Source organism: Zalophus californianus, chromosome 14 (assembly GCF_009762305.2).
Source record: "Zalophus californianus isolate mZalCal1 chromosome 14, mZalCal1.pri.v2, whole genome shotgun sequence".
NCBI lineage: Eukaryota > Metazoa > Chordata > Mammalia > Carnivora > Otariidae > Zalophus > Zalophus californianus.
The window spans coordinates 76,761,299-76,788,388 of record NC_045608.1 but is presented as its reverse complement, the minus strand read 5'-3'; the positions used below and the strand labels follow the sequence as shown (position 1 = coordinate 76,788,388).

Sequence of the window (27,090 nt, the reverse complement as noted above, 5' to 3'; positions counted from 1 at the left end):
GGATGGGAAAGAGGGGTGGGCTGGAGCTGATTATCTAAATTTCCCCGGGGTCAGATGTTCCGGCTTGCGGATCCGTGCAGGCCAAGGGCGCGGCTCAGCGACTCCAACAATCGCTGTTGGTACCACGTTCTGCTTCTTAGGATCGGATGCGACCTCGTTCTTAGGACTCATTTTACTTGTCCATGTCTTTGCTCTCGGCAAAATCACAAGCAACCCCGGGCAGGCCCCATGTTGTGTGTCTCTGTAACTTAGCAACAGCACCAACACATAGTATGTTCTCAATAATCACTCAGTTTAGTTTCGGAATAAAATGAGCCCTGGAGGAGAGAATCTGCAATCTCTGGCTCTCTCTGTAAGCTGTCCCAGTTGTCAAAAATGGGGCATAGTAGCAAGCTGAACACTACGGCCGGCAAACGTATCAGGTCCTCATCCCTGGAACATGTATAGGCCACCTGATAGGCGGAGGTTTTTAAGGATGTAAATGAAGGATCCTGGGGTGGGGAAATGACTCCAGATTATCCAGGTAGGCCTGCAATGGAATCACAAGTGTCCTTACAAGAGAAAGGGAAAGGGACATCTGACACAGCAGAGATAGGGGCAACATGACCTTGGAGGGCAGAGACCAGAGCGACCCGGCTGCAAGGGAGTGGATGCTGGCAGCCGGGGAGGCTGGAGGTGGCAAGGGACGGACTCTCTCACAGAGGGAGCACAGTCCTGCTGACAGCCTCACGTCCGCCCTGTAACACTGATTTTGAACTTCTGGCCTCCGGAATGGAGACAGAAGAAATTCCTGCATTTTAATGCCAGGTCTGTAGTAACTGGTTGTATGGCAGCCACAGGAAACGCATACACGGACAGAAGACCAGGGCAAAAACATGTTTAGGAGGAAAAGAACTGAAGGTCCGGGAGATGCCTCACCCTCGGATCAACTGAGCAGAATGCTCCTGCTGTGAATCCAGTAAAGACTGAAATGGCCTGGGGAATCCCGTTCTTACCCAAAGAGCTTCCTGACTAATGGTGTTGTGAGGTTCTATGCAAACTTTTATTCTGGGCAGCCCCCCAAAATAAAGATGCTATCCATTTGCCAAACTCAGACTCTGAAAGAGAGATCAGGAGACGATCTGGAGGTCTGCCCTGACCTCACTTTACAACTCAACTCATTAACAGGGTTGAGATGCACCAATACATTTCCCACCCTGCCCAAAGCTTTTCGTCTGCGCTCACAGACCACGAAGAACTTTCTTCCTAGAAACTCAGAGAAGACATAAGCAAAAATGAAATACCTTTTTCCATTGCAAACCCCTTCAAAAGTCCGTTTAAAACAACTATTTCCCCCCACCCCCCCTTGCATAAAACTTACAGATTTCTGAAGAGAACCCCTATCATGTGCCAGTAATACCCTTTCTCAACACCCGAAGTTCTCCCCCATTTTTATTTGCCTGCCCTGAGAGCCCAGGAACAGCGATCTGGTTGTCCATCTACTTACAAAGAAGTCTGTTCCACTGTCCTCCTTCACAATGTTACCATGGCAGCATGAAGCAAATGCTGTGATGCCCATCATGCTTCTCTGCTCCTTACACTGTTGTTTCTGAGGCCACACGATTACCCGAAATAGAGTGGTGACAGATTTCAATTTTATCTGAACCATGGTTTCTTTTAAAATCAAGCTCCATGGGCCATTCAAAGACTTGAGGGTTTTGTTGTGGCTTCTGTTCCTGGTGCTGTTTTAGTACTATTTAATAATGATGATCATCAGGTTAGAGACAGAAGACACAATGTACAGTGTGAAATCACTCCGCTGCTTTCCCCTGGGAGCTCAAACATGGGGGGGGGGGGGGGCAGGAGGGGGAGAAGAACCACCTGGTCCAGCAGTTTAATCAAATACATGACAATGAGAATGTCTAAGAAAAACAAATACTTATGTCACAGAAATCAACTCACATGCTGGCCGCTGCTGGTTTTTGATAAAACAACTATTTCGTTCATTTCAGAACTGCCATATTTTTACTTAGCCACTTCCTAAGAAATCTGTACGAACAGCTGCTTGGTTGAAAAATAAGACACTGAATTTGGAGCCATGCAGTCGAAGTGCTTCCCCTCAACCCCAGATGCAATTTATTCTAAAAAAAAAAGGGAATCCCAAAGTTAATCCAAGTCAAACCAAATTCAATAGACTTGGTAAGACATCCCACCACGGATTATGAAAGCCTTCTCATTATCTTGGTTACCTAAATTAAGAGAGAAAATATTACCAGAAGGTGGCAGGAAGGGGAATCCTTCAGATTATTTTGAGAAAAAGGAGCAAGCCGAAAATGTGACGTGCATTTCCACAGCAGTGACTCATTATCAGTTTTCCCCGTGCTAATATGAAAAGTCGGTATAAGGTTATAAAGGTCAGTATAAAATGGACATTTGGGGGCACCTGGCTGGCTCAGTCAGCGGAGTGTGCGGATTATGAGCTTGTTCTCAGGGTTGTGAGTTTAAGCCCGACACTGGGTGTGGAGGTTACTTAAAAACAAAATCTAAAAAAAAGGGGGGGGCTTTCATATCACTAAAGACATGGTATATGCAAAATTTCCTAGGGGCGCCTGGGTGGCTCAGTTGGTTAAGTGTCCGACTCTTAATTTCAGCTCAGGTCATGATCTCAGGGTCGTGAGATCCAGTCCCCACTTCCAGCTCCATGCTCAGTGGGGATTCTGCATCTCTCCTTCCTCTCTCCCTCTCCTCCCCAGCTCCCCATGCGCAAACACTGTCGCTCTCAAATAAATCTTTAAATTAAAAAAAAAAAAATTCCTAATATCCAAACTCCCATACTTGGAGTAAACAGGAGATCTAGAACAAACAAATCACAAGAACCCATTATTACACACCAGAAAATATGAGTCAAAAGCAATAAGATGTTTTGCAAAGACTAGGTTATGTTAATTAAAACTTTAAATAAATAAGAGCATAAATAAAAAGAAGTTTATTATTACATGATCACAGCACATGGCTGATGTAGTCTTAAGAACTTTATTGCACACAACCTGGGTTATTAAAATTACTGTGCTTTTTAATGACATGATAATTATCCCATGTGCAAGAGTTGACATCTTGCTATTCCAAAGGGGGATTTATTACTATTTTAGAGGTAATTTGTTCTTTAAATTAAAACCCAGCTAGACTGGTGCATTAACTACACTGGCACTGATTTTGCCAAGGAGAGAACAAGTCAGTTCTCAGCTTCATAAAATAATTTTATTAAGAAACATGATCCAACAGTTAATGAAGAATCCAACGGTCGCAATTATCCCACAACTGGAAAACAAATCTGAGTACCAGGTAAACACCAATTTTGCTCTGGTCAAGCACAAAGTTTCCTGTCTTGTTTGATCACTTTCTCTGAACCCCTAACTCACATTCCTGGACATCACCCAGCTGGATAGGATAAAACCCAGCAAAAAGGATTCAGGAGAAAAATATTACTTTAGATATAGCCTTCCCCAAAGACAGGTTCATGTATTTTTGGCTGTCATAAGCTAAACTCATACAAGAGAATAAAAAATTACATAGGTGTCAACTCATGTGTTTTTAAGATGATTATTCTATGGATAAAACGATTTCACCTTCCAGACTGAATTCTATTTTACAGACAGTCATTTTCTAAGTACACCGTATACAATCTAAACATCCAAAGAATGTTAAATATTGGGGAGCTAACATTCCCTATAAAGAGTAATATGTAATGAATTTATTCATTTAATACTTAAACGAGCATTTAGTCACATTATAAAGCATAACAGTACACAATATGAAGTATGAGGAAATGCCTACAACAACTCTCAACCTCACAGGAGCTTAGAGAAAAGGATGTAAAAGGGGACTTACACAGACATACTGGTAACTACAGGATAGACTGTAATATGAGCCATGAGCAAGGCAAAAGCCAAGTACTAGAGGGCAGCAGAGAGAGGCAGCTTGAGGCTTGGGTGGGGATACCCACGGAGGGGCCGAGGGAGCCCCTGCAAAGGGAAGGAGGACCAGGAGGGGGTGACAGGATGAGGAAGCAGCAGAAAGGAGGCCCCCTTCCAGGTACGGCCAGGGGAGAGTTCCTGGGAAAAGGAACACCCAGGAGAGCTGGAGGTAAAAGACCCACCCACCACCTGGGAAACCTGCGCAAGGGAGGTCCAGAGCACCTTGAGATCTGGATTCCCACTGGAAGGCACTGGTAAGTTAAGAGGCAGTAGAGAGGATGGAGGTGTAGGAAATCACGAGGTCAGCTCATCCTCGGAGTCCCAGCAGCAACGTGGAAATGGGAGGGAACGTACCGTTTAATTTCCCTGCATGTTTTTGCAGGTGAGGCCACTGGTACCCACGGGTCCCTCCTGTGCACACGGGAAGGCACCTGGCACTCCAAGTTCTCACTGAGCCTCCTGTGAGCCCCCAAGCCTGTGTTCTTTCATGTTGCTTCTCTCCCACGTGAGGCTTACAGGTAACTGATGGCCACACAGACTGTGCATCCCAACTTCGTTGCTGGCTCTGTCCAGTGTGGGAGAGGACAGCTTGGATTTTTGTTTCCTAAATATGCAGGGAGAGGGGTGTACGTATGTGCGTGTGTGTGCATGCACATGCGTGCTGTGGTCTGTAGGAGGGGCAGGAAAGGGAAAATTAAATACTTTTTATCTTGACCACCCCTAGCTGCTGTTCAGGGTATCCGTGGGGGAAAATCCTTGGAAATTCCTGTTCATCAACAATTATCAATGGCAAATTTTTTGTCCTTAGTTGCACCCAGCCACGCTTCAGTTTTAAAAACTGATATATCAGATTAGCATCTTGGAAAAACCAGACAGAAAAACGAGCGCTTTCTTAGGCCAACAGTACACCAGAGGCAAAAATCCATTCGCTGTGTGCCAGTCAGCGGGAAATTAGCCATTCAGTTATTCTCAGGGCTCAGAAAGTAGCCCATGGACGTGGAATTGGACTTAATTAAATCAGTTCGAAGGATGTATTATACCATACGCTGGTTCTAATATAAAAATATTGCTCACGAATTACAAACATCGCTCACCACTTTTTAGTTCTCTCTCCTTCCTAGATGGAAAGACTACGTTTCCCAGGCCAGAGTTTTGGCCAATGCATTCAGAGGAGGTGTGACTGACAAGTATCACCCCTGAGTGGAGGCTGGGAAAAGCTCCTGCACCAGCTTCTGTGGGTCTGGGTCAGTGACCTGGGCTGGCATGTAACAGGAGTGAGAAATAGACCTTTGGTGTGTTCAGCTAAGATAATGGGGGGGGAAGGGGAGAGGCAGTGTGCTAACATACCTCTATTTCAATGATCATCACCAGCCAGTTTCCCACTGGACACCCAGCAGAAAAACAAGGTACTACTTTGTGGCCAGAGGACAAGTCTCTACAAGACAGAATGTTACATGTCTACAGGAATCAACAGTTTCTTTTCATCAAAGGGAAACTGGCTACAATTTCAGCCCCCATTCCAGCAGGACTAATCCCGTGCTTCAAAGTCATGCTAACATGTTTTCTCGCTCCAAACTGTAGAAGACACTGCAGACATTCTTTTCTCACACGTCATTTCTAATAAGGTTGCTTCATATAAACACTATTTTCATATGCAACAAGATAAGGGATTACTTATCTATTTTTAGATGCTCTACCAGCTCTGGGCCTGGCCCATGTTGTTTATATACATTTGGAGTGACCTTCCAAGTTTTCATGCCCGCTACTGTTCTACATTTGCCAAAAGAACGAGATTCCCTCCGCAAGAGTAGTATGTCGTGCAGACAACAGGAAGTATGATCTATTTTGTCCTGCCGTTAGGAAGGCCAAACAATCGGTTTGGATCTATTTTAGATCGTCCAAACAATGAATGGGGACCTATTTTTATAATATTTTGTGCTAATAAGATTAGCAGAAGAAATCTGGTCACCGCACATCCCTGCTGAACTTCCTGATTACTAAACTGTATAATCAATGGTTGGCCCATTAGTCATTTCTTTACTTATCCATTCATGCAACAAATATTGTGCCGCCTGCTTTGCGCTAGGCATATAATAGGCTCCAAGCATCCAGAGTCTAATGCCAATCTATGGGTTTGTAGTATTAATTTATTAAAATATCTGTCCGACCACTAGAGAGTTGGCAGTTGTATTATGTTCTAATAACACAAACAGATGGATATTAAATATCTTAGTTTTCATTGTTACAGGGGTACTTGAGAGATAAGGAATGACGCTCCTGAAAGTCAATTCTATTAACTTTACCAAAGGAATTATGAATATCAGTGGTATGCGATGCTGGAGTAAGACCTCAGACTGATGATAGCAATCAAGGTAGAATTTAATTTAAGGTAGAATTTGAAGGGCGCCTGGCTGGCTCAGTCGGTAGAGCACGTGACTCTTGACCTCGCGGTTGTGAGCGTGAGTGTGAGCCCCACGCTGGGTGCAGAGATGACATACATGTGTACATAAATAATTTAAGCCAGAATTTGAAACCTTGTAGAGAGCTGTAGAGATATTCCTACTTAGCACATACAAATTTCACGGGATTTTTTTTAACTGATAGTCCTAAAATATGTAAAATCCACAGATGACCTTCTCCTGCCTTGGACACTAAAGATGCTTTATAAATACTTGGTGGTGATGAGGTGTCAAGTGGATGCTTCCTTCCCTCGTTACTGAAGACTTCTCTCACTTCAGTTGCTAGCACCCTTAGCAGATACTGTGCCTAGAGGAATGGGCCTCTGAGAGTGTGCGGCTGACTCATCTTACACCCTTGAGAAGCATGCTCTTCCCAGGCTGTGTGCAAAACACACTTCTGTTTGGAACCTTCCTTTAAAAGCTCTTTAAAAAAGCAGATTCTGGTAATAAAAACATGAAGGATTCAGTAAGTGGAATGCTTTCTCTGACTCTCAACCTTTCCTCCTACCCAGACATGACATTCATATTGGCCATGCACCCCAAGGCTGCCACCCAAGAGTCCCCCGGGGTACCAGCGATCTCCTGTGAGAAAACTGCTCACTTCCTGCTGCCCCTCCGCCTTCACTCAGCACCTCTGCAGATGCACCTGAGAGTGAAGTTATCAGAGAACAACCTTGACTGAGAGCTACTTCCTGCAAAAAGTGATCCTTGGTAAACATTAGCAATCTGCTGTCAAATTTGCTTGGGGAAGCATTCACCTATGATCTAGCACGCTTGTCAATGCCGTGATGTAGGTCCTTTTTACAGCTAATTGAGATAAATGAGTATGCAAATGAATTTAGTGGTACGGTGGAAGAAATGTTTCAATTCTCAGAATAAAAGAGCAAACACTTTGCATTATAACTATACTTAGACCCAGAGATGGTACCTAATTATGGACCTTTTTCTTTGGTCTGGACACTTATTTTTATACCTCTGGATGTGTGGTGTCAAGGGACCAAGCTGAATCTATACTGAAAACAACATCACTGGAAGAGCTTGTTTATCTGATACTTCTATCTTCTCACCGGAGAAAGTACACACCATTAGTTATCTGAGCCTTTTGGGGTTTTGGTAGCAAGTTAGTAATATTCATCTAGACTGCAGAAAAAGTTATATAATGAATGTTCAAGGTTTAAAACACTTTCAGTAGGACCTCAAAATAAAATTTAAAAACCCTACAATGGTGCTACTGGTACATATTTGGTCAGCCTCTACCAGAGTTTTAGAAATAAAGTCAATACCGAATTAAATTTTTTCACTTTGTAAATAGCAAACCGAAGGTCTCAGTAGATGACACAAACTACAGAAAACAGTTAAGTCACTTTCTTTTATGACAGAACAAAATTCTGCCATAAAACTATTACTAAATCATGTTAAAAGCCCACCTCACAGCCTTACACAGGCTGTCTGACATTTATCTCAACTGTTTACTGCTTTTATATAATTTTATTTTACAATATGAAAATTTATGGTCAGTTTTCTTAGAAACATCCTACAGTCAAAAATAAGAAAGAAGACAGAACCCAGCCTTTCAGCAGATGCTTTCTTTCCCTTCATGGTTTGCCAGACAGATTTGTGTTCTCTTTTATTTATGATACTTTAAGGTATAGCATTTTATTTTTCACAATGAACCTTGAAAGAAAAAGGAACATGAGCCTTCCCCAGAGCCTATTATTCCATTCTTCTTAAAGTCAGTAGGAGAACAGCAAGATTTCAGTAAGAACTACCTACTGGGTGGGCAAATTAGTCAGGCATGAATTGGCAAAGTTCTACTGTAATTTGATTTTAAAAGCTTATTTCCTTGTAATATTCAAGATCATGCTCAGCTGTAAATGAATCTTAGAGGATGAACAGGGCACAGGATTATCATTATTGCCTTTTTCTGTTTTGTTTTTCTTTTTTTAAATAGTTCTATGAGAATTCTTCCCACCATCTGTGTTAGAGCAAAAGAGCCCGGCCCATGGCTTACTCATTGTTCTTCCCAGCAAAACAAAGACGTGCGTGCACACATGACTTATGAAAGGATATTCATCAAAATTAAAACCCCAGCACACTGACTCAATTGTGTATCTGGTTTGAAGTTTTCTAGTTGACAAACTGTATGATGCATAAGGAAGCAAGTGGAAATACATACTACAAAACTCTTTTAGACCTCAGTTTCAAAAATATTTACAATTTTTTTAAAAGAGTTTTTATTCATTTATTTGACAGAGACAGACACAGCGAGAGAGGAAACACAAGCAGAGGGAGTGGGAGAGGGAGAAGCAGGCTTCCCGCCGAGCAGGGAGCCCGATGTGGGGCTCGATCCCAGGACCCCGGGATCATGACCTGAGCTGAAGGCAGCCGCTTGACGACTGAGCCACCCAGGTGCCCTGATATTTACAATTTTTTTAAAGTAGGCTCCACGCCCAATGTGGGGTTCGAACTCACAACCCTGAGATCGAGAGTCCCACGCTCCACCCACTGAGCCAGCCAGGCACCCCTCAAAAATATAATCAGAAATTTACGGATAGCCTGGGAACATGAAAAGTGTTGTGAATTGGAGTTTAGATTCTGCTACATAAAGTCAGAACCTAATTACTTTGCTCAGCAATGTCCTGTCGTACGGATGTGAACTCATGATCACGGGGACAAATGTCACCTACGGGTTTGATGGCATCCTCTGGGATGCCTAGAGCAATTCCACTCTATGGACCCCACCGGCAGGAAGCACGAACTAGAAGAATAATAGTACATTTTACTTTCTTTCCTCTTGTGTTTAAAAGATGGAGCTGAAAGAAGTTTATGTAAAATAAATTCACAATTACTGACCAACGCTTTGCCCTCTATTTGTAAGTCAAGCATGCAGTTGTCTGAATTCTTTGGCAGTGGGCAAACAGAAATAAATGAGAATGGAATTTCATGCTGGGTTAAGAGCTGCTTTTTTGATCATATAGACCTTTATTAAGCTCCTTAGCATTTGTACAGGATAAAGTTAAATGAGGACAAAGTTAAACCTGAGCAATGTCAAACTATAAGGGTTCAGTAAAAAAAAAAAAAAAAAGTGTTTTAAAATAGCTCTCCGAGCTCTCCAATTAAATATCAGCACAAATTCCTTTTGTGTCAATGTTAGGTTGCAGATGCTTATTCTGCACCAGTAAAAAGGTTATATAATTATCGTCAAACAACAATGAAGGGTTCCCATATATCCTTGGCCTTCTGGCAAAGTCTCCACTGGTCCGATCTATGAAAATCCCCAAATGCAGGTAATATACATGAGGAAGAGCTCATGTCTTCATCACTGCAGCCCCAACGTCTAGCATAGCGGTATTTAATATTTGAAGGTGTATTCAAAGGGACCCGTCTCAATTAGCACAACTATGTGCTGTGGATCAGCCATCAACTCACATCCAGAGCCATTGGGATTACTGTTAACTTCATGAGACCACGGGTTGCTGGGTTTCACTCTTCCAGCTACTGGAGCACTTTGTTTGCTGCTGCTAGAGGCCTACATGGTATCAACAGGATAAAGAATATAAACTATGTAAGGATAATTTATTATTTTCGTAGAATGCCTAAGACACCATCCACTGACACAAGCTTCTGACTAAACTGAATGCAAACAAGTGGAAAAAAATTGAAAAGATTTATATAAAATATTTAAGAACTACTTTATAGAAAATTCTTTTTTCAGAGATGGACAGCACAGCTTCACAGATGTCCAACCAATGTCTGGAAAATGCCACCTTTACTGGAGTGTTCACAGTTCACCCAAAGTCTGAGGACGAGAGTGGTTTCTCCTACATTCTACAGAACTCTGTAGGGACATATTCAGAAAACGTTTCTAGAGTTCATTTTACATACTTAAATTAGACAAAAAAAAAAAAAAAAACCTTTTAGGATTGACTATGTAAAGGTTCCCATGACCAAAATGTGTATTCTTTACCACCCAGGACTTAAATACACTGACCCTGCATAGATAAAGTGTACCTATGCAAAACACTCCAGCATTTCTGAAATGTGCATATATACTTAAGAACTTTAAGGTATGGAAATTGTGTACTGCAACGGAGAAGTTAAGTTTGTTTTCAGAAGTGAGGAGACTATCCTTAAATAAATGTTCTATTTAATGTGTCATCAAGATAACAGCTCGAGATTTATAAGGTAAAGTGTTGAAAAAAATAAGGGAACCCCCCCAGAAATACAGCTCACCTAATATTTACATTAATTTTCATATTCTGCTTTCGTAAAATGGCCTGAGGACAAAGTGTTTGATTCTTGGAAAGAATCATTTGAAAAAAAGAGGACAGGTTTTAACATCTGTGTTCTACAGTGGGAAAGTCAGTTTTATGAACTGGACCAATCTAGAAATTTCTCCTAGACAGGAGTTAGAAACATCCAGTATGACTGAATGAGAGATGACTATTTATCGTATAGATTTTATAGGTAATCTCTGTTATTGATTTCTATTTTTGTTCAAGTCTTTTTCTTTTTAAGTTGGTTCCACGCCCAGTGTGGAGCCCAATGTGGCGCTTGAACTCACAACCCTGAGATCAAAACCTGAACTGAGCTCAAGAGTCAGATGCTTAACCGATTGAGCCACCCAAGCTCCCCTTTGACTTTTTTTTTTTTTTTTTTTATTGTTTAGAGAGAGAAGAGCACATGGGGGCGGGGGGAGAAGAGGGGCAGAGAGGGAGAAAGAGAATCCCAAGCAAACTCCACACCCAGGGCACAGCATGATGCGGGTTTGAACTCACAAGTGTGAGATCATGACCTGAGCTGAAATCAGGAGTTGGACACTTAATGGACTAAGCCACCCAGGCAACCCCCCCTCTCTGATTTCTATCTTAATTGAGCAGGACCAGAACCTGGCCTCAGGAGAAGACTGAAAGCATGGGAAGTAACCGAATGTTAGAAAGATCTAGAAGGTAAACGATGTCAATTTGCCTGGTGGATTTTTGTGCATTTTCCAACAATTCTAACAGACAATTTAGAATGGTGAACATCATTTACTTAAGGAGGTTCCCCCACCCCGACCCTCCTGATATCAAAACGAAAGTCACAACTTACAGTAACTCCTATAACATGGCAAAGTTTAGGCATTCGCAGAAAAACTTGACATAAAAGCCCATTTTTCCAGAAACTGACAAATAATAAGAGCTGCATTTTCCTGTTAAGGGCCCCAGGCATGTTTAATTAATTCATTCAGGCTACAAGTATTTACTGTGTTACCTTCAATACACAGTACTAGGTAGCAAGTAAGGTAATGCTGAGCAAATGAGTGAAAATGAGACAAAAGACAAGAAAAGAACCAGCATATAACCCATAAAGTTCCTGGGCATCATCACCAACATTCTTTCCATTTACAGATTTACTTCCTTCATGATGTGAGTCAGAATAATGAAAAGAGAAATAGGTCTATGGCTCCAACCAGAAGAAAGTTAATTGGAATTCACCAAAATGACTGCACCAGATCTTAACACAGTAATGTGATCGCACAGATGGATTTTTTAAAGAAGATTTTTATTTATTTGAGCGAGGGAGAGAGAGAACAAGCAGGTGTGGGGGAGCAGAGGGACAAGCAGACTCCGAGCTGAGGCCGACACTGGGCTCAATCTCACGACCCCAAGATCATGACCTTAGCCAAAGTCAGATGCTGAACTGACTGAGCTACCCAGGCGCCCCTGCACAGCTGGATTAAAGAGATTTAGAGGGGCACAGAATCAGATGGAAAGAACAAACAGCACTATTAAGAATCATTATAAAACTAAGATAAATCTAAAGAAATTTTATGTACCTTAAAGCTCAGTTATCTAGGACAGTGAGAGAGTAAGAATTGAAGTTGGTAAAAAATTCAGCTCACTAAAAATTACTTCAAGGAGCCCCCTAAAACCACCCTCTTATGACTTCTCTTAAACGTCTTAAGACCAAAAATTAATAAGAATATTACAGGTGGGGATTTAACACATCGAGAGGCTCACCACAAAGGGTATCACATCCTGAAGATGCTTCTGCACATGACCAAAAATTACAAAGAACTGCTATTACGATCAGATTGTAAGGAAAATGTTCACAGGCTTACTGGAAAACAACACTAGGTCTATCAGGATAACTGTGTATAAAGCTTTGGTAATTTATTGTACTATGAACTGGGTTTTTGTATTTTTTCCTCATTTAAGTAAACAAGAGGGTTGAGATTAGATTTAACGGCAGTATTTACTCTCATCAGCAAGGCAAAACACTTACAGGACAGGTCTTAACATACTGTCTTTCAACACAGATATATACACACAGCCAGCCTTCATTTCGGTAGAATTCCACAAGTGAATCCCTATTATCTACTGTTTGGGATGCTAGTCTTCGCTTTCCAAATAGCACGTCCACTTCTCGGGCACAGGGTCCATTCCTTCAACTCCGTAATAATGCTAGCTAGGGAGACAGCTCTACTGGTTGGTTATATAATGGGAACAAACAAAGGAAAAAATAGAAACCCGCGGCAACCATAAAGCCAAGCAGTATCTAGTTAAAGGAGAGAAGATTCCACAACCCTTGGTACCTAATAATCCTCTAGAGGTATGTGAGGCAGAACCTGTGGAAAAGAACACAAGGAGGCAAAAGTACAAGCTCCCCCCAACAAAGGGAATGACCTGGTGCCCGACAGCAGACTCTGGAAATAGAATTCCAAACAGCGCCATAATATCCCAAGGAAATGCTGCAACAGTGTAAGAACAATCTATTGTTTCTCAAAGAGATTTTAGCATCCCTGAATTAAATTTTTCTCTTCCGCTTTCCCTGCCCTAAGTGACTCTGTTCCAATTCCCTAACTCAGTGCTGAGTTAGGAATGAGAAAGAGCCCATCAGAGCGCTCGCCAAGTTTTTGTGTTGAAAACCACCTAGCCACAGACCCACGTACAGATAGATCCATCTTCATTTTCACCATCAAGAGAAACTATAAAAGATGATCTCAAATTACAAAGAAACGGCCACTTGCTTCTTTCAGCCATCATGTAGGCCATGTAAAACCTCAAACTGAATCTTTAAGTCCGTTTCTGCAACATGGCAACCCAGAAATGCTTTGCAATTAAGTGTGAAAAGCAGGATAATTATGTTTGCCTATGATGCCCTCTTCCAATGAGTCCAACTGCTGTTATTACCAGTCCTTTAGCACAAGATCAACCAATCTCTAGCATCCATTTCACCCCGGATAAGAAAATTTTCAAAAAGTACTCTTGCTATATATTCCTCTTTCGTGGCTATAAAGAAAGTCTAACGTATTTAGTTAATTAGAATAAATAAAGTATTTCACCAACAGGTTGGGCATATAATTTCAGGATAGCTCATGTATCCACAAAATTTACTAACTTTAACTTACTTACTCTAAAACAGTGGAAGAATTAGCCTAAAGAACAGCATTTACTAACTTTAAAAAGCACTTATGATAGTTCTGCCAACATAATCAGATATAACTTGTCTTAAAAAAAAAAACTGCAAAATAAGAAATACATACAAATCTTTACAAAAAAGCCAGGCACCATCAGAACATGTGTGGACTAGAGTAAGAATTCTACCACTCTGAAATGTTAAATTCCACAGCACATCCAATCAGTGGATAAAAGGGCATCAAGAACATGGGTGCATGTGAATTCTGTGTGCTTCAGAACACACCTGAGTACAGAATTTCACACTGAGTTGGCTTCTCAGAGACCGTCAGAATGGTCCAGTTCCTGGAAACATAAACCATTTTACCACCAGTCAGTAGGCCTCAGCACCAGAAGCATCAGGTAAGGAGACACAAAATCTGGGGTTCACAAGTAACTGGAAGGGGAGAACTTCATTTGGGGAAAAAGGATAGCTTGGTAACCCCTGAGCACCTCCTTCTCTAGCACTGATCAGTTAACAAATCCTTTGCTTAAAGCATCTACTCAGAATTTTTTATATTATGGAGATCCTGACCCTAAAAGATATTAGCCTGTATCCACAGAGTGTGTGCATCTATGATGTATGTAGAGAGAGGAAAGCAAGCACAAGAATGCCCCCATGACAACACACACAGGGGAGAGCACAGGAGGTGACCAGCACCTGGAAGTTCACAGCCTGGTACCCGGTCACACAGCAACGCGGTTACACATAACCAGCAGGGTCAACCGTGGAATGCCTGACAGTGTCCACAGCATCCTTCTCTATGGCGATAGTAAAAAAAAAAAAGGTAGGTTTACAATTAAAATATCCAGACATACAGTTTAGCAAAGCAGTTTAATTTGTAAGCATCAATTACATAAAAGTTTTCCAAAGCAGTAAAATTATTTGGCAAAGCATCTTTACGGAGAGTCACGGATGATGCAAAATCCGCCTGCCCCAAAGACCAGATATTGCCACAGCAACGGAAGCAACACGGATGGCAGCCGCCAGCACTTATACCTATATACACAATTCTCCCTTCCTCCATCACGGATACAACCAACTCCTGCCCCCAAGGCTTTTTATCCCGCAAAAATATTTTCTCTCTTGATAACCACCTGCAACAGTATAATAAAGACAGACTGTTCATGTTGCTAGTACTGTCCCCTAAATTCCCCTTCTTGCTAATGCTGAGCTTCCACTAACAGATTTTACTCTTCATTTCCAGGTCTGTGACATGAGAAACATTTGCTAAAAGCTACTTTCAGGGAGTGGGGGGAAATCACCGAGATTACTCAAACAGAATTTCTCTGTGAACAGCATGTGGTGAGGACTCAAGACTTCTCCAAGGTGGCTCTTGTTTTGATTTCGCCTGTAGCAGTGCTTGCTAGGACCAGGAAAAATGATACAAAGTACGCTGATGAGTGGATGAGTTTGCTAAGGTTGAAGTATCACCAACTGGGCAGCTTCAACAACAGAGACTTAGGGTCTCAGTTCTAGAGGCCAGAAGTCTGAGATCAAGGTGTCGACAGGGCTGGTTCTGGCTGAGGGCTGTGAAGGAGAGCGGGTTCCATGCCTGTCCCCTGGCTGCTAGAGGTTCACTGGCAGTCTCTGGCAATCCTCGGCTCCTGTTTCATCACCCTGACCTATGCCCTTCATCATCACATGGTGTTCTCCCTATGTGTGTGTCCCAATTTCCCTTTTTTTTTTTTTTTAAATAAAGACACCAGACATATTGAATCAGGGCCCCCCAGATGGTCTCCTCTTCACTGGACTATGTCTGCTAAGGCCCTATTTCCAAATTAGGTCACAGTTTTACGCTCTTGGGGTTAGGACTTCAACCTATCTTCAACCCACAACAATTAATAATGATGAAGTGGCTAGGTGAGCTACGTTCTCAAGAGGGATACCCCATGAATCAAGTGCATGGTGTGCAGCACCAGCAGCTGGACGGGAGACTCCCTGCCAGGACCTCTAAGAGGAAGGATTCTTTTATTGCCCCAGAGCCTCATGATCATTAAGGTGGATGAATGGGGTGTACTGTGGTCATAAAGGCTGTTCTCAAATATCTTATTTCTCTTCCTTCTGGGCAATGATAGGCACTCCTTTCCACAGTCTGGAGTTAGGCAGAAGCCTTCAAGAGCAACGCACCACATGTCCCGTTTCTCTCCCCTACGGCAGTGATGATGGCACACGTTAGAGTTAGAGGTCATCATCGGGGGCCTCTCAGTGACCCATGAAGAGCACTGTTCCCCAGCTAACAAATGCTGGACGTGTATCATGAACAAGGAAATAAATCTCTGTGGTCTAATCCACTGGGATTTTGTTTGTTTCTGAAGCACAACACAGCTAACCTAGATGGGAATTCCCTATGTTGAATTCTAACCCTCTGTATTCCGTTGGGTTTCTCTTGCTTATGTAATCAGGAAAGGGAAGGCCATCACATGAGTTCACGTCAAGTAACAGGCCTAACTGCAGAATGTTATACCAGTCTGAGCCACTTTGCCCTCCCCACCGGGGACATTCACACTCACCCAGGCATCCAAACCTGCAAGAGAGCTAAATGCCTCAAGCCCAGTCAGGTCAGCTCGCTGACATACGCCACAAACCAAAATTCATTTGTTCATTCATTCAACCATTCAGTGGGTGTAAATTTTTTATTTAAATCTATTGATCTTATCCAAAAGGTACTGGCTTACCTTTTATTTATTTTAGTCATTGCAAGTAATAGGCTGAAAAATCTTTTTTTCTTCTTCACAATTAATGACCTCCATTTAAATTTCGAGGAGTATAAATTTTAGTGGCCTTCAAAATCAAATGGATGGAAAAAAATGGTTCACTTAAGATCATGAGAAACGGTCAATCATTTTTAGAAAGAGCTGCTGCCCCTGCTCTGGGGTGGCAGAACTGGATTTACCAGCTAAAGGACAGCGTTTAAACTAGCCTAGAGGGCGCCTGGGTGACTCAGTCGTTAAGCGTCTGCCTTCGGCTCAGGTCATGATCCCAGGGTCCTGGGATCGAGTCCCACATCGGGCTCCCTGCTCAGTGGGAAGCCTGCTTCTCCCTCTCCCACTCCCCCTGCTTGTGTTCCTGCTCTGTCTTGCTCTGTCAAATAAATAAATAAAATCTTTTAAAAATAAAAATAAATAAAAAATAAACCAGCCTAGAAAACATTCCTTGTTGCCCGAGATGCAGTGAACAGATGGAAAAATAAGCAGAAACTAAGTACCCACTCACTTAGACATTTTGTTGGAATTGTGAAAGACTTCGGCCCACTTTACCTTTTACCTAAAAATTAGGTTTCTTAACTTAATTTTAAAATTGCTCCAACAGGTCCCTGTAAAGTACCAAGGGGAGACGAGCATTTTTTTTTCCTCCAACATAATTTTCCAAAGACGAGGGGAAATTCTTGTGGACCGTTCAGGAAACGCCACTTATCTGAGCACTGTCTGCGGGCCTGGAGGGCCAAGGAGGAGAATGACCACTGCCTGATGACTGAGAGAAATCTGATGAAGAAGGGAGCCATGAGGGCAAAGGGAAGGGAAAACCATGAGGGAAAGCAGGCGGAGAGTCACAGAACAGAAACAAAAGCCACCTCCATGGATTTTAACGTTCCGCATAGGGACGCTAACGGATGTACTCCTCTTGCCATTTCCTCAGGGCTATTCCTTCCAGATTTAGATAGATAGATAGATAGACAGACAGACAGATAAAGACAAAATTGAAATTACAGCAGAGTTTAGGAACCGTGACAGAAGTGGAAAGCAGTTAATGATGAAGTAAGGCATTTTGTGATTAATCTTTCGCTAAATTCCACCTTTTCAATGCATCTCAAATAGGTAGCAGAGAAGAAATACTGATTATCTCTGGGTGATAGGAGCATGAACCATCCATACTGGTTTTCCCACTGTTGAGTTTTTCTATGATGAACATACGTTCATTGCGTTTGGATGCAGGGGGGAAAAAGTACTTCACTGAAAAGGACGATTTCTCAGATTCTGCCCTCATTTTTCAATTCCCTCTGCTCCCTCGGCCATCATCATTTCCTACTGAAAACACACCAGCAGCTTTCTGGAAAGGCCCCACGAGTCAGCCTGTCCAAGTGGTACAACTATACAACTTACCAGCCCCCACAGACCTGAATTTATGCCTAAGTCCCCCCACCCAGCCTCTGGAGTGCCCACCAGCTTTCGTTTATTCAAATCAAACGAGGAAGCCTGGCGCCCAGCTCATACCTTCACTTTTCTCTACACGGCACCCTGCTCACGGCCCTGCCAAGCCAACACCCGTGACCAGGTCCACTCCCCCAGCTCTCTCTCTGCTTACACGTGAGAACACGCAGACAACCAAACGGCCAACACAGAGGCACACCACAAAAGGCCCTTCAGAGGCCTTTCCTAACTTACAAAAATGATACCCACAGCGTCTCCTGGTACGCCGCAGATTCTACATTGGGATGGGAATCCTGTTCGGATGGAGGGCGCAGAGAACACTCAGCCCAGCTTAGAGCAGAGAGCAAGAAATTCACAGGGGCTCTCCCTCCACTCAAAATCTGGGTATTTCACAATGAACAGTGCATAACACAGTCTGTTCTCAACAGACTCTAAACAGAGGCCTGACGATACTCACTCTCTGGCCCCTTACAGAAAAAGTTTGCTGACTCCTGCTTTAGAAAAGAAAACAAATTCTTGTCAAATCAAGTAGAGTCGACCGTGTCACGTATCCTGGACAACGATGCAAAACCCCAGCCCTCAAATGGCCCAGATGCTCGTCCCTCGCACCAACGAAAGATGCCGACATCCTAGCCAACAGCATCTCTACACATCCCTGCTTCCACCTCCTTCTGAAGTCCTACCTCCTCTTCACCAGCACCTCATTGCCAACACTGGCCCACTCGGCTGAGATTTCCTCATCCCCAAGCCTCTTGCTAGAATGCTCTATCCATGGGTCTAAATCCCACGCGTTCAAGACCCACTTGCACCCGTCTTTCTTTGCAGCCTTTCGGCTTCCCTCAGTCATGAGAATCCACAGCTTTTCGTCCTGTCTTCCTCTGGGTTTGAATGTTCACTCCAGTTAGGAGTACACGCTGTCCTGCATGTTAGCTTTTCTCTACCTGCCTCTCCCCCTCGGCAGGAAGCCCTCTGAGGGCGGGGGCCATATCACCTTGGCCTCCCTCCCCTGAACTGATAACTAATAAACATCTAAGTATATCTAAGTAAAAGAAGCCAAATATATAATCACTGTGTGAACAGTGTTTTATTCTGAAAACCTCCAAGTTCGTATATGAAAATTTTCCGACCTAGCTTGAGAGAAGAAGGCAGATCTGCAAACATACGTGGGGGGACGGAGCTGGGAGCGAGGCGCCCCAAGGGAACAAGAGTCTCGTGAGTGAGGGACGGGGTGGAAGGGGGGGAGGGCACCTGGAGCAGGGCAGCCGCGGGGAGCACGGGTGGAGAGAAGGACGCCCTATCGGAGAGCGTCTGCGGGGACCGGCTGGAGGCGCCACCCATGAGGCGAGCAACGCAAGCCGATTTATGGCGGTGGTAACGGGAGCACAGATCTGTAGTTGAGAAGATCGCACTCCTGGGCTACACGCAAGATGGATTAGAGGAATCCGTCTGGAGGTGGTGAGGCCTCTCACCAGTTAGAGAACTACTGCCCTAGACAGGAAGTTGGCCACACAGTGGGTTGGGGTGGGGGTCAAGAAGGGAGAGCCCACTGCAAGGGGCAGAATGGGCAGGGCCTGGCCACCAGCGGATGTGGAAGAACAGTGAAGGTGCCTCCAAAGTTTCTGATCTTCAAATGGCTTTGGCTACCTGTAGAAGTCAGACCCCCGAACTCCAGAACTGGCTGCGTTATAAGCTGTTAGTTGTGAAACATACAGATTTCCAATGAAGAGAAAGGCTCTCTTAACTTTTTAGGCCTACCTGAGGTTCGATGCTATCAAAGAACTAGATGGGATTATAGATACACTTCAACACTTTTCTTTTGTCATTAAAAAAAAAAAAAAGGCTTCTTTGGTATTTTTCTAGTAATGACACTGCAGCTGAAATAAAATCTAGGGAGAAAATATTTCTGAGGCTATCAGTTTTTATGAGGCATCGTTCAACATTTCTTAGACCAAGGTTTCTCAAAGCGGACCATGGACCACCTAGGGTGCTTATAAAAATTGAAGTTTTGGACCATAACCTGCCCAAGCTAATCAAACCAGTTAAAATAGTAATTACAGCGATCCAGAAGGAGTTGAAAATAAGCTAGCAGAATACACCAATGGATTTCAAGCAGCATATATAGAATCTCAAAATATAGAACATACTTATAGGATATTTTATTACACATTTTATATGTTTAAATGTGTAATATCTATCTTCATCGCTGGTAAAGGTTAGAAATAATAAAAATGAAATTCAGGTGAATTTTTACAAAACCTCAGAAGCAGCCATGGGAGAAAAATCTGAAAACCACAGGTCTTCATCACCCCATTTACACCCACTCAAGAGCAGGCCAGAAATGCAAATGTGACCAATGACGTAGGCAGCAATTAACATCTAGCAACTAACTACTGGAAAAGAACTAACAGTCACAATTACAAGTCAAGATCTATCACATTAACAAGTTGCCTGGTCAACAACCTTTCTTTTCACTGCTCCAGGCTTCCTCAAACCAACCTGACATAGTCCCATCTGGGAGGATACCACTCCACCCATGCGCCCCTTCCCACCTCCACCCCCAGCAAGCTAGAGCTTGCCTTTCTCTGCTACCTCGGGGATTATTCTAGAATAATCTATTTTATCTGTTGCTTATATTTTCAAAGCATATTTTTCTTTCCTTTCCACAGGGAGGGACCCACATGATAGGAGTGTTCAGATCAAAGCCCCCAAGGGCAGAGTGGGCCCAGAGAAGCCAAGTCTAACATATTTCCCCCTTCAAAAGCCAAGTACCCTTTCTTCTCAACAAGTGTTCTGACTGAGACCTGCCATAAATTCCCCCTTCTGACCCAGCTGCATGTCTGGCAAGCGAAGCCTCGAGCAGCACAGCCAGCCTGGAGCCTGGCACTGAGAAATAAATACTCTCCAGGGAAAAAACAGAGTCCCTCTGCACAGAAATGTTTGATCAACAGCAGGACATGGTCTACTGGATCAAAATGCCTTAGCACGACTGTATCAAAGTTCGTAACCATAGACACCCAACACATTCCAACAAAGGATATACCCAGGGCCAGCAATGTATGCACAGTTCAGACTGACTTTGTTCCTTACAGCATGTGGCCTGCCTTAATTGCTTCAGCCTAAAATCCTTCTCAAGTCATCTTAGGGGCAAAAAACAAAACAAAACAAAAAACCCTCGACATTTTCTAGCTTTTCCAGAAAAACAACAACCACCTCGACATATCTAAGCTTTTTATTATCGATAATATAATCAGCCACATCTGTAAAGTACAAGAACACGTATATGACACTTATTCCTCACAGAGACTCTTGTGCAAGTGTGGTCATTTCACACATAGGAAAATGAACTCTGAAAACTGTAACGACTGGGGGTCACAGCAGTGGTAGAAAAAGGACCTTAATCTAGTGCTTTATTTAATATACTCCAGCAGGCTATTTTTTTAAACCGCAAACAAAACCTACACATAAAGCCAGTATTAATTTTTCTTCCTCTTGACTTGACAAAGGCTCTTTAACAAAACATTAGCAGAAGTGTGAAAAGAGACCAAAGACTTGAAATGACAAGTTGTTTGCTGCTGGCACTGCTCCATAAAGTGCCAGAAAGAGGCCAGACGAGCTGGGACTTGGTCATTGCTACTATCAGCTACCCACTGGTGAGTCTAATGAACAGCCAGGGCTGCGAGCCCCAGAGGCTCAAAGTCTTCCTGCCCTCATCCGTCTCATCCTTCTCCAGATCCGAGACCGGTGACCCACAGGTCTGGGCCAGTTAACAGGTGAGGGGTGTGCCCCCATGGTTGTTGAGACTGCAGGGCCGGGCTGGCCACCAGCAGCCCTCACCCCGTGCGGGTGACTTAGGCCATGTCGGCGTGGGGGCGTGGCACAGCTGCCAGACCCTGACTCCCTGGGAATGAAGACCGAGCATCAAACTGGCCGAGGTCTTTAAAGACCTATTCACGCTCAGGATGGAGGACGTGAGCTGTGTATCTTTTCAGATTACTCAAGAAATAGGAAATCCTTTGCTTGTCAAAAAAAATTCTTTTGCTCTGAAATTGTGTGTGTGTGTGTGTGTGTGTGTGTGTGTGTGTGTGTGTGTTGTGTGGTGGGGGGTGTTAATCACATAACATGGAGAACATGTGTTCAAGTATGGAGGTATATGGTCTGCAACTGATACTGTTTGTTGTGATTTTTAAACACAATAGATTTTGCTTCTGAGCAAGTTTACTTAAATCACATGTAACAGGGATCCAATTATTACAGAAACCAAACTGACCTCACTTACTGAGCACCTACTACAGACAAAGCATTTTACTAACTGCTACAGCCACAAAGGCCTAGGGGACACGGTAAACAAAAGTTGACTCCACTGAAGTCCACCAGCATTTGAGAAGGAAGAAAATGAAGACAACCATTCCACATGAAGCCATTCTTTATTATCTGGAAGAAGTCCTTCACTACCCACCTATTAAACCAGATTTTAACAAAGAACTGGATCTTGGTGCAGGCCTAGGCTAAGAACACTTCTCCTTCTGCAACTTCCAAGGGAACGATGCATTTCTTTAAACTGTCTTTTCCCTTCAAGTTGAATAATTCCATTCCTGAGAGCAAAACACCCACCCTTCCCACTCTGCTGGGCCCCTGCAGTTGTTTATCAGCTGTCCACACCAAGTGTATCCCTGAACTCTTTGGTCTGCCCATCTCAGGCGCCGCTACCCTGCTCCAGGTTCCGGGCAAACAGCTGTCCAAGCACTCGGCCATCCCACACTCCCCCGAGCTTACCTATGGGAGGTGGCTCTGCTGAACACATCAAGCTTCCATTCCCCAGGACTGGATATGAAGGACACTGTCCTTTTGGGTTACCTGTGGCTAACAATCCACTCCAAAACTCAGGGGCTTAAAGATCACAACAGACATTCATTACTTCTCACGAGTCTGTGGACTGACCGGGGGCAGCCTGTGGTCTCTCCGGGGCTGGAACATCCAAGGCCTCACTCCATCGGTCTGGCATTTTGGCGGGGATGGCTGGAAAGCTGGAACTTCTAGGTGGCCAACTTGACTGCTTTGCATGGCAGCCGGATCCTAAAAGCACACATTCCCCAAAGACAGCGAGTGGAAGCTTCCAGTCCTGCAAAGGCTACGCAGAGCACCAGCCCAGCCGCACTGCCACTGCATTCACCCGGGAGGGGGAACACGCCCCCCCCCCCCCCCCCCCGGCTCAGGGAGAGATGAAGCATCTCCTGCCACCACACCGTCCTCCGTGGTCACTCTAAGAAGGGCGGACGGATATAAACGCTAACTGTGGTCTTAGGGCAGGACCTATGCGATCTGCACGGAAGGTCACACAGCCTACCATTTCTGGTCTGAACTAAAGCACCTTGCAAGTTGTCCAAGAGCTCACTGAATGCGCCCCAAGTACGTCTGCTCAACTCTTTACATGGTCACGAAGCCCCATCTGCTAACACCCGACTGTCGGCAAGCATGCAGCGTCTGCACAGAAAATGAACAGCAACCCAACAAAGAGCTTAAACTTCTCTCCCAAATGTTTCCAAAGTGAAGGTGGAGTCTAAAGACATGGAAAGAAATCTTTCTGGCCTCACACACGTTCCTGACCACATTGTCTTTATGGTATCTCAGTAGAGGCAAAATATATGGCACAGACTTTTGACAAGAAAACAAAGTGGCTTCTGATCATGTGTGAGAGGAACAACGGGAGGAAGGGACCCTCTGTAAATCTCAAAGGTGACAGACACAGATTCTTCTTTCCTTCTAGAAATTTGAAGACTTTCTACTTTTCTGAATAGCTCCTTTATTTTCCCAGGCTCCAGAGTTTTTATCCACCAAGGTGCCTCTGTGTCATTTACAATCAGACACGAGGACAGAGTCTGTGACGTGAACGACCCAGAGCTCCAGACTGTTCCTTTGACTCATCGTGGACCACTATCTCCTTCCCTCTTTGCATACTCTCGCAGCACTGTGATCCCTTCTACTCCTCAGACACACTCAACTCTCCTCCCAAAGCAGGACCTCCGTGTGCTTGGTGCCTCCAAGCTCAAGAGGGGTTTGTCCTGAGCACCCTTCTTCAAGTAGGCCTCCGTATTATTTTTCTCTGTCTCAGCTTCCTGTTTACTTCCCTTGGCATCCTTAGGAAAATATGTAGTTATTTCACTTATTAGTATCTTTTTCCTATTCGTAATAATGACAATAGCTAGAACATAAGCCTCCTAGGAGCAGTGACCACGTCTCTCGTACTCATTATTTGCATCTCTAGAACAGTACCTGGAACGTGAAAGGAATTCAGAAGGGTCACTTCTCCTGACTTCAGTGTTTATAAATGTAGCAATAGCAGAGGAACCACACAACCTCCCCAGACTTAGTTTATTCTTTTTTGTTAAACGGGGGAGGCTAACTTAAAGAATATTAATTTTCTGCCAGTGTTACCACTGAACTGTATAGCCCATTTCACAGCTATCACCTACTGACTCAGGTGGAGGAATAAATGTTATTTAGATTTACTATTTAATCAGGAAAGAGTTAACAAACAGGCTTAATATCATAACATCTTAACGTAAGTCCGGACAGAAAAGCTATCTATAATCTTATAGAACACTTCAAGCATCTTAAAAGTACATAAGGAAGGTCCCAACAGAAGGAAAAAAAAAAAAGTAAGTAATGAAACCTTCGTATTTTTCATAAGCTTGGAATTTATCTTCCACACCAAGGATGATGTCCAATCCTTAACAAACTGCAGTCCTATGTTTGCAGTTGTAATTTGCTGACAAACTCCTTTCAAGCACATCCAAAATTAGCAACTAATTCTTTACACACACTTTATTAATAGACTCCTCAAATTCAGATGAGAGTGGCACATTCAGTGTGAAGAGGGGAAGATGCACAAAAAAGATTAATTTTAATATAATTCTTAACAAACAATCCAAGATGACCTATCCGGGAAAGTGCCAGGTGCCTACATTTTCAATCTCACTCAAAAGCGCTACACAATCAATAGGTACAATTATATGACTGTTGATGATGTTAGTGATCCCCAATCACCTGCACATCTTGATTTATGATTTGGTTTTTTAAAAATTTATAGAGATCTAAAGGGTAACTTAAATGATGACAACTCTGTGTGGGTTTAGTGAAAATCAGAAAGAACTTTTTCGGAAAATGTACCCAGGGGAAAGGCAGCCATTACAAAAGTGATCTTGATTTGGCCTTTAAAAAAAAAAAAGAGGAGAATAAACCACCAAAGCCTTTAAAGTCCTTTTAACTTAAGTCATGAAAATGAAAGTTGCTGACACCTGTTAATCTAATGAATCATAAAATTTTTAAGAACGCTTTTTATTCATTTTTTTTCATGGTTCTTACATTCAGCATAGTAGAAAATGTAGTAACCCTAAAGGAGAAGGACAAAACCCAGATAGCCACTAAAAAACTAAAATAAACTAAAAATATGTTTGCCAATATAAGTTCTGTTGATGGGCAATGAACCTATCCAATCCCTAACACCTGTGAAGAGTTTACAGCTTCTCCTTCAGAAGGAACAATAAAGACAGCTAAGATTTATTAAGTACTAATATGTGCCAGGAACTATGCTACACGCCAGCACAGACTATCCCACTGAATGTTTAAACTGAAATCTTACAATAATCTATCTGATTCCGGACGAGCTCCAAGAGGACAAGGAGTGTAACAGGCAAAAAGATGTGGGGGAGGAACAGATCACAGGCCCTCAATTCAAAAAGAATGACTCAAACCCCTACCCGAAACCTATTTATTCTTACTTTATAAACAATCCTACCAGGCACACCCAAACACCTTCTCCGTCCTCAGCAGATTTCAAGAAGCAGCCAATCAGAAGACGGAGGTGGGCTAGCCGCAGTGACAGGCCCAAGAAGGGGTAACGGGTTAGCAAGGGAAATGAGAAATGAACAAAAATAGCAAGCTTCGCTCACAGATCACAGGTGTCCTGAGAACTTTAATGACGAAGAAAAGTGGATTATATCTTATCAGACCCTGATGGCATCACTGAAAAATATTTATTTACACAAAGATGAGATTATATAATAATCTATAGCTCTGAGGATAACATTGAGTCAAAAAAAAAAATGTTTACTGATGTATGTTCCGAGTGTTTTCCTTAAGAAGGCTTGAAAGAGAGCCCTAGAACAGGGCGAACGGTCTTTGGGCAGTTCATTTGCAAAAGACTCCCGATGGCCAAGATTCAGCTCTAATTACTACTCTCCCGTGCTGGGGGAAGCAGGAAGAGCAGCGGTTTGGGCATGAGGCCACCCGATACCCAAGCTTGGCTACCACCTTCCTGTGTGTCCTTGGACAAAACACCACACTTCGCTGATTGTCAAAGGTATAAAACTGCAAAAAAAAAAAAAAAAAAAAAAAAGACACTGGCCCACACGACCTTTATGGTCCTTTGCATTTTTAATACTCGGCGTTAAATACTATAAAAGAGAGACTACCTATGACCCCTTTTCTGAAATTCATGAACACTGGACAACTGGTCAATGCTTTCAAGAAGAGGAGTTTGCAAATGGCACAAAAATGCACGCAATTTGTATTTACTTTGTTTACCTGGAGAAAAGTGGTATTTGCAAGTAAGACAGAACAGGACAGACCGGTCTTGCCAGTCTTGAATTAGAATCCCACTTTCACTTACTTCTTGCAGTTAGAAACTGAGGAGAAAATTATCCCTTTCATTCTAAGCTATTTTGGGATACAAGCTTTTTTCCATATACATTTGCAAATATTCAGCTGGAACATTCTGTTGTTCGTAATGCACAGGTGGTACTGTACAGCCTCCTTTGAATGGAAACTTATTTTGTGGCCTGCTGATGGAGGCCCATGTGAAGATAAATGCACTGGATCAGCACTGACACCAAGGTTTATGAAGAAAATCAAGATTTAGGTTCTTACTAGCATTAAGCTCTTAGACTAGTTGTTCTCACCCTGACTGCACATCAGCATCACTGGGGTACAGTGTCCTTCCCAGCCCCCCACACCTTCCCACATTAGTAAATCCACACACGGTCCCGGGATCCTTTAATGAGCTGGATAATGAGAATCAGTGAGATTCCT

General features: G+C 43.1%; 1 protein-coding gene and 1 non-coding gene across 14 annotated transcripts in view; both read right to left on the bottom strand.

Annotated features, from left to right (window-relative positions):
- Positions 1–27,090, bottom strand: part of NEDD4L (NEDD4 like E3 ubiquitin protein ligase) — a 327,989-nt gene that overhangs the window by 91,169 nt on the left and 209,730 nt on the right. The gene's annotated exons all lie outside the window — the stretch shown is intronic.
- Positions 8,860–8,932, bottom strand: TRNAE-CUC. Its single transcript has one exon. It is a non-coding gene; the product is annotated as a tRNA-Glu (tRNA).